Source organism: Patella vulgata, chromosome 9 (assembly GCF_932274485.2).
Source record: "Patella vulgata chromosome 9, xgPatVulg1.2, whole genome shotgun sequence".
NCBI lineage: Eukaryota > Metazoa > Mollusca > Gastropoda > Patellidae > Patella > Patella vulgata.
In genome coordinates, this window is record NC_065887.2 from 23,264,016 (window position 1) to 23,272,625 (window position 8,610).

The following is an 8,610-nucleotide window of genomic DNA, read 5'->3' on the forward strand; positions in this document are numbered from 1 at the left end:
ATTGCAATTCTGTCAATAACACATTAATGTTCGGGGCTTTATTTCTTAATAGCAGAGTGCTGATCGACGTAAAGTTATGAATGAAAAAGGGAACACATATGCTTGGAAAAGTTAAATAAATGTTATGAATTTACAATCAAAGCTTCAGCCGGCATTATTGCACACTATATAAATATTGATTAACAGTGGGGTGTTATACCCTTTTTCAAATCTTATAGATTAAAACAATGCTTGGTTTAGCTTAATTAAGAGTCCCGTACGATTTCTTTTCAGAGACTTTTGGATTAGGAATTGTTGTTGTAAATGACTTGTTTCTGTTATTCCTTATTTGTAGACAGATGATAATCGATGATAATATTATCAACACCAACAATGATAACCTGTAAATATATAAACATTTAATTACTTTAATTATGGAACGCGGTAACATGACTTGGTAAAATCTGTCCAAATAAAGAAGGAAATGTAAGGACGTCGAGAATAATCTCTATATACGGCTCTGCTGTGACGACTTGAAATGAATCTTGCGATCTTGTTTATTACGGTTTAAACGTCTAATACATTATTGATGATATTATGGACAATCAAGATTATTTACATATGAACAAAAAATGAATGCGAAGAGACATAACAAATATGGCAGTCGAAAAGTCTGGTCCACGAAACTGAAATTTTGATACTATGAATTTCGGTATAAGTTGTCTGTTCTTAATGAAATCTAATTTGAACTATTGTGATTACCAAAGGGATTGGGTGATAGTTCGGGTCAACTTATTTTAAATGTACTCCTTGTCCTATATCTCATTGAAATCACAAAATTATTAAGTTTGTTCTAGAGATTAACTATTTGCTTTGAAAGGTACAAGGCCATAGCTTATATATTTCTGAATTTCAGGTTAACAATTGTAGTGTTAAATATAATATACTTACATTATACATGAAAGTATTATGATAATAAGCCACTCTCTGTGGCTATGTTTACACGGGGGTGGAGTCGGGCCAGGAGACTGTGTGCAGCTGTATATACTTGTTAAAATCATCACCTAAACACACATATAGACATATATTAATAATAATTATTTATATACGCTCACATTTTCTTGTGATATCTAACAGATCACAGTGGTTCCATATATACTATTCAAAAAAAGTAGGGGATATTTGATTTTGGGGGCATAATACTAAAATATGCAAATGACTACGAAAAAAGTCACTATAGAACCTAACAGAAGAAACATTTCCAGTTACATGTGACGCCCAAACGCACCAATAGCTACCGCATGGAATGCAGGTGATGCTTGGGATCATCATGGGGGTCCAACCCAAGATTTGCACGACTCTGACTTTGAATGTTACAGTCATTGTGGCATTGAATTCCGGGTTGGAAACATCAGTTTAATTGTTTTAGTGACCAGAAAACAAATTTTGATATGCGTCGGCTTACCCAAAATGAAAGGTTACGTGCCCTTGGCATGCTACAGATCGGCACAACACAGGCGGTTGTGGCGCGGACGATGAATGTTTCTCAGTCTGTCATAAGCAGGCTATGGTCCAGATACCGTGATACACAATCTGTACAGGACACACCACGCTCAGGTCGACCAAGGGCGACAACTCAAGCCCAGGATCGATTTATCCGTACCTTGGCCTTGAGAAATCGTGTCATCACAGCAAATCAGATCAGCGCTCGTCTTCAAACAGACACTGGTGTGAGAGTGAGTGGCCAGACGATTCGGAATCGACTGCATAGGGGTCACCTTCGCGCCCGACGTCCTCGCGTGATCCCTTGTTTGAGAGATCATCACATTCAGGCAAGACGTCGTTGGTGTAGGGATCGTCAACACTGGGATAATCGACGCTGGAGCAATGTGATGTTTTCAGATGAGCCAAGGTTCACTGTTGATTTTTTGGACAGACGTAGGAGGGTGTGGCGTCGTCGAAACGAGCGCTTCCAAGACGTTAACGTCATCAGACATGATCGATTTGGGGGTGGTTCTGTTATGGTGTGGGGAGGCATCACTGTTGCTGGAAGAACGGCTTTACATGTTGTTGCAGGGCGTGTTACAGGCCAGTACTACCGGGACAACATCTTGGCAGTCCATGTTGTGCCGTTCGCACGACGTCATGGCCGCCGTTTCATCTTCCAGGATGACAACGCAAGATGTCACAGGGCCAGGATCGTTACAGGTTACCTCCAACAACAGAACATCACCAAATTACCTTGGCCAGCACTGAGTCCCGACCGCTCCCCCATCGAGCATGTCTGGGACATGCTTGGACAGAGGTTACGTCAACGTCAACGACGTCCTGCCAATGTCCAAGAACTTGCTGCTGCGTTGCAACAGGAATGGGACAATCTGGACCAAAATGACCTTAGACGTCTCATTAGGAGTATGCCACGTCGGATCAATGCTTGTTTGGCAAACAGAGGAGGATTTACCCGTTACTGACTTGGTTGTGATGCTGTGGTAACTTTGCTGTTTGACCCCGGGTATCATTTTACCCTTATAATGGTCAGTCTGTGCCTTACTTAGTCTAACGATCATTTGGAATAAATCGATGAATGTGAACTTCATTTCATTTTGTCATTTGTTTCTTTGTCAGTTTCATTAGGTGACTTTAATAACACTTAAAAATCAAATATCCCCTACTTTTTTTGAATAGTATATATATAGTGTCGTCTGAAAGGAATTCATAATAAATTGCTCATTATCATAATAAATATGATGAACACAGTTCACGTGCCATATGATGAACAGGAATTCTCAACTTCTATAAGTTATAATAATAAATTGCTCATTATCATGATAAATGTGATGAACACAGTTCATATGATGAACAGGAATTCAGCACTTCTATAAGTTTTAATAATAAATTGCTCATTATCATGATAAATGTGATGAACACAGTTCACATGCCATATAATGAACACAGTTCACATGCCATATGATGAACACAGTTCACTAGACCATGACACTGGCCCATCAGATAATCGTTAACTGTCCATGGATTAGAAACTGGCGTATCGCGGTGACCTACTCTAGTGATGTCACAATTTTTATCCCATTTTGATGAAACTTAAAACGTATGTTTATAAACCAAGATCTCGATTCCGTCGATATTCGCACAAATCGGACTGTAACTTCCTGTATTATGGCCCTTGGTTGTACAAAACATCGCGTTTTTAGCTTGTGGTCCGTCTGGAGGTCACAATTTTTATTCGATTTTAGAAACCGTTCAAATATATCACCGTTGGTTGGGTTCGAATTTCGTGAAAATCGGTCCGAAACTGCCAAACAAAATGGCCGCTCTCTGTAATCAAACAGTGTAAAAGTATGTAATACCAAGATTTTTATCCGATGTTGATGAAACCTAAAATATATGTTTATATCCCAAAGATGACAGTTCCTTTCGATATTGGCGCATATCACACGTTAACTTCATGGATTATGGCCCCTGATTGTAAGAAAAATCGCGTTTTTAGCTTGCGGAGCCTCTAGAGGTCACAACTTTTACTCGATTTTGATGAAACTTAAAACATGTTGGACTGTAAAATCTTGGATTATGACTCCTGATTGTATGCCTCTTGCAAAACGTTGGCGTATCTTGCATGGCAACCGCTTGTTTTATGAAACAATTAAAAATGAAATAAAATGGGGTTTAATATCATACGTATACGTCATTAGGCGTTTCCGTATACTCTTCGATGAATTCCAACTGACATCTGGATTTACGAGCACACCTACGTCTACACGGAACCCCTGTCAATATCAAGTTTCTCGGACAACACAGGGATCGAACCCGGGACCTCCTGGTTAGTAAGCCAACGTCTTACTCACTGAACCAATGTAAGAGGTAACTAAAGTGACTAAATAAATGTTTTATGTAATCTCTTTTATTAACGTGACATCATTTAAAGCATTTAAATTTAATGTCTATAAATCTCTTTTATTAGAATGACATCAATTTAAGCATTTAAATTTAAAGTCAATAAATATAGAATGACCAAGTAGTATATTAGTACATAGAGAGATATAAATATTTAAAACATACTGGTTTATTGTGAGGCTAATATATGGTATTATATAGTTTTAAGAGGACGGGGAAGAAACGTAATAAATTCTACTAACATATATAGCGCTGCCAGCGGGAAATTGTCCTTTAACATCAAGTTTACCCTCTTCACCTTTGTCACATCTTAAATAAACCCGTAATGTTCTGAAAAATATAAAATAAAAGCAGCTGAATCGTTTACCTCTCTGCATTCTATCTTTAAAAGTTTTTTGGGTTTTTTTTTTCGGAAATCGACATAAAATAATGTCCTACATATATTTCATGCCACATAAATGTTAGTGAAAAGGTGAGATATTGATGCAATAGTCGTAGTTTAGATGTGAAAATTATGAAACTGTGAACCTTTGATAATCACTAACAACAATAACAATAGACATCAAAAAGGTTAGAGTACGATTCTGACATTTCTGATTAATCTGTACGATGGGTAGGGCTATATAACGCTTATATTACAAAACATAGTTATTTTCAACCCAGATTTGTAAATGAAACTGGATAGATGTTGTAGGTGAAAAGTCCACCTGGCAGAGCGTTATATTTATTATGTTAGTAGAATTTACTAAATTCCTTCTCCCATTTAAAGGGGAAGACCAACGATTTTCAATAAGGTTTCCATAAATCTCAAATATACGAGCGTATATAGATAAATAATCCCCTCTGTAACACAAGCAAAAAAGTTTTTGTAAGCGAGGAAATGGAAGAAAAAGAAAAGATAGGTCGTTCACGTCGATATTATGTGCCAAAATGCACTATATTATATGTCTCAGGTGCCCATAACACATGATGAAAAACACTGTCAGCAAACACAAAAACATCGAAGCAGACGATGTACATGTCACTTGCAAGCTGTCAAACAAACCACGTGATGTAAACAATTAGCCATGTGGCGTGAATTTGGCCACAGCGTATTGTTCAGTATGGGTGTACTAAACAATTCGTTTTTATATTTATCCTAATAAACAACCCATTTGATCAGATGTTTGGTCAAAGGACGACGCGTAACAAAATAGAACAGTAAACTTATGCCAAATCTGTATGCTTACTATAGAGAAATGAAATGAAATGGGGTTTAACGTCCTACTGTTCTGCTCCTACTGGGCTAATGAAGACGGGCATACGCCATCCGAACGACTAGACAGCTTACTATAGAGACCAGTGAGCGTGTTGAACCAACTACGTCACTTCCGGTTTTAATAAAAAATTAATTTCTCGCTTACAAATACATTTTTGCTTGTTTTACAGGGGGATTATATTTGAATATATATTTAAGATTTGTGGAAACCTTGTTGAAAATCGCTGGTCTTCCCCTTTAACAAAGTGTGCGAGGGGATAAGTCGCCTTAGGTAATACGGTACGTCATTAAAGGACAATATTGGTGCCAGTCATTATCACATATGTGATAGAACTGGTTAAATACATTCCAAATATAGTTTTAACACAAAGATCATTGCTACGGGAGACTTGTAACAAGCACGTGAAGAAACGGGAAGTGACGCCAAACATGACAAACACGAGTTATCCTTCTATATAACAGACTGAAGTAACGAGTGGTAACAGACAAACGATCGAATTTCATTTCACTGATAATTCCGTTGAAGTTGAAACTGGAATGATCTTATTTGCGTTGAGTGAACGAAGATGTCTCCCCCCCCTCTCTCTCTCTCTCTCTCCCTCTCTCTCTCTCTCTCTCTCCACTGACCTTTTAACATCTGTTGTGGCATCATATTCAATATATAGTCCATTGGTGGCATCTACTTTAAACGCGGCGCTATCTTGAGTTCCAAAACTATAATAATTAGTCATATCGGTTTCACATCCCTGAAAAGTGTACACGTGTATTTAATTTTTTATTGTTTTTCAATTTAGATTAATTTTATCATTATATAATCAACAAACTATAGTTCTCTATCTTAATGTTTGACAAGATAAAGTCTTTTTGATCATATGACAATTTGTTAGTATAGTTGTTTCCACGATTAGATATACGCGCCACGAAAATCCACCTCTTGCTGTACAAGTTCTTTCCGTCATGTTTATATTTCAGGTTCTCCATATTCTCTGATTTCTATGCTCAATTACATATGCCATTATTAAAGTCCCGTCAGTTGAATATTATTTGCATTAGAGATAGTACAATTTTTTGTTAACTGCAGTTTCATTTTCCCACTGTGCCTACATGCGAAACATACGATCAGTGATATATATATTAACATTGGCTTTAAAGAAGTAATATTATTAAAGATGCCTTCCATGGGTGTTTTTCGGGGAATCAAATATTTTTCTAGTGAGATTGGGTGTCTCTACTTTCCAAATAATATTATTATACCAAAATTGTCGTACTTTTATTTGAAATAAATACCCGGCACATATATTCGTCGCAATGTATCTTAACCTCCCACTATTCATCAAAATGAACAATTTTATAGTTGATTTAAATAAAATATGTCTAATTATTTTAAGTTTTCAACCCAGGCAAAATCAAAAGGGCTGTTAAGAAATTCTGTCAAAACAGTCATTCAGATCGATCAATTTTTACTTTAGTTATGGCTATTTAAAGTTTACATTATTCCTATTGATTACACACCGCCATCTTTATATATAGTGCTACGAATTCTGCTATCTTTTTCATTTAAACCAACTAATGTTTTAATAACTCTAAATTGTATAGATTTGTTTAATTCTGGGCAAGAGGTGGGTCAATAATATGGTTTATGTCATTAAAAGAAACTTACAGAAACTGCTGTACATCCACTTTCTCTGAATGAATAACACGGATTATAAGAAAAATAATAACTTCCCGTTTCATCTAAAACATCTTTAAACCTATAAAACATCAGCATTTAATATATAAGAAGCTCTTAAAACTTTTTCAACATCACTTTAAAAAGAAAAAGGAAATATACATAAAACATTAATATAAACATAATTATGTTCAAACCAAGAAAACACCAATATTTAACATGAACATATACCAAATGTTAATAGAGCGGGAGCCCAGGGGGTTAACGTACCTGAAAAGTGTACCAATTTTTTCCTATGTGGTATCAATGTATGCTCCAAAGCTGTTTTAGGTGGTACAGATTTGAGCTAATCTAGCCTAGCTTTTGGTCTAAATATTAGATAACACTTGTCAGGGATACTCCACCACTACAAATATCTGACAATTACATAGCTCTGTCAGGGGTACCCCACCACTAGAAATGTCTGTCAGAGTGTTTTTGTAATACCTGAAGATGTACGGTACACTGCTGTACGATTTTCATTTGGTACACTTTTGAGCTAATCTAGCCTAGTTGGGGGTCATGGCATTTAGGGCGTGGAATACCAAACCCACCACCAGAAACCCGGCAGACATACATTCTGATGATACCAGATATACATACATTGATACCATATTGGTACATTTTTCAGCTAGGTTGACCCACTGGGCTCCCGGTCTATAATTCAACCATCTTCTTCGACTGTAGTCCAAAAATCATGCAAAAGGTAAGAAAAGGGATAGCGAAAATTGCTATATTTAGACGAACTACAAATCGAGATGGTACCGAGCAATCACCCAAGCAGAGTTGTCTTCCATTGCAGATCACAATATTCGAATGCTGAATAGCGAGGCTTGTTTTGGAGACTGGGTACCGAACTGGTCAAATTTAATTGTGGTCTGCCTCCTAAAGAATTTCTATATTAATATGGTGATAACTTGATACACTCGTCTACTGTACAGCATAACACAGAACAATGGCAACAGATAACCAATTATTTCCCCATTTACTAATAATTATATTATAGTCTCCTAGACCGACTCTAACTATTTCCCAAATCTTCGTGGGGTTGAACGCTGTCTACCACAGATGGCGCGACACTGATCAGTAGTGAATATTCGCTAGGCCGCTACAATCACTGGTAGGGATGCCATCGGTGCAGCCTAATGAATCCCCAATATTATTGTTTTCCTTCTGCAAATTAAATTCTAGAACAATTTTTTTTAAGTATTAGAAAAATAAATAAAGGTGTTTGAAGTATATGCAGGTTAAAAATATAGAACCATTTAGTGTAAATGGGTATGTAAAATGAGTAAAAGCACCATTCTGCCCGGACCAGATAACGTCTTATGTCAATAATTACGCCCCGTGATGTGACGTCATATGTTGAAAGCAGTCATCTTTTTCAGAGCTATAAGAAGACTCTTCGCAATACCTCTGTGATACAAATTGAGATGGAGCAACATGTGGCAACATGAACATCTTGCCCAAACGCAGATATGAGGTTCACCATGAAACATTTGAGATACACAAACTGGGAGTAGCATACAAGCAAATTTGCAACTTAACCAACCTCTTATTTCTCGTATCCTTCCGCCTCAAAATCATGAATATTCACCAAAACCTGGCAGAAAAGTACATGTATATTCAAACCCCTTTTTCGATTCTACACCAATAGTAAAAAAAAGTTTGCCACGTAAAAGGGGGAAATGGAAAGGGAGAGAAGGATTAAAATAACCTTGATCCTTACTTTGTTAGAAATAATTTGTGAGCTGTG

General features: G+C 36.8%; 1 long non-coding RNA gene across 1 annotated transcript; it reads right to left on the reverse strand.

Annotated features, from left to right (window-relative positions):
- Positions 1-209: 209 nt before the first annotated feature.
- LOC126832267 (uncharacterized) lies at positions 210-5,874 on the reverse strand. Its single transcript, XR_008789361.1, has 4 exons — positions 5,774-5,874; positions 4,131-4,218; positions 931-1,043; positions 210-380 (listed from the first exon to the last, which is right to left on the reverse strand). It is a non-coding gene; the product is annotated as an uncharacterized LOC126832267 (long non-coding RNA).
- Positions 5,875-8,610: the final 2,736 nt, after the last annotated feature.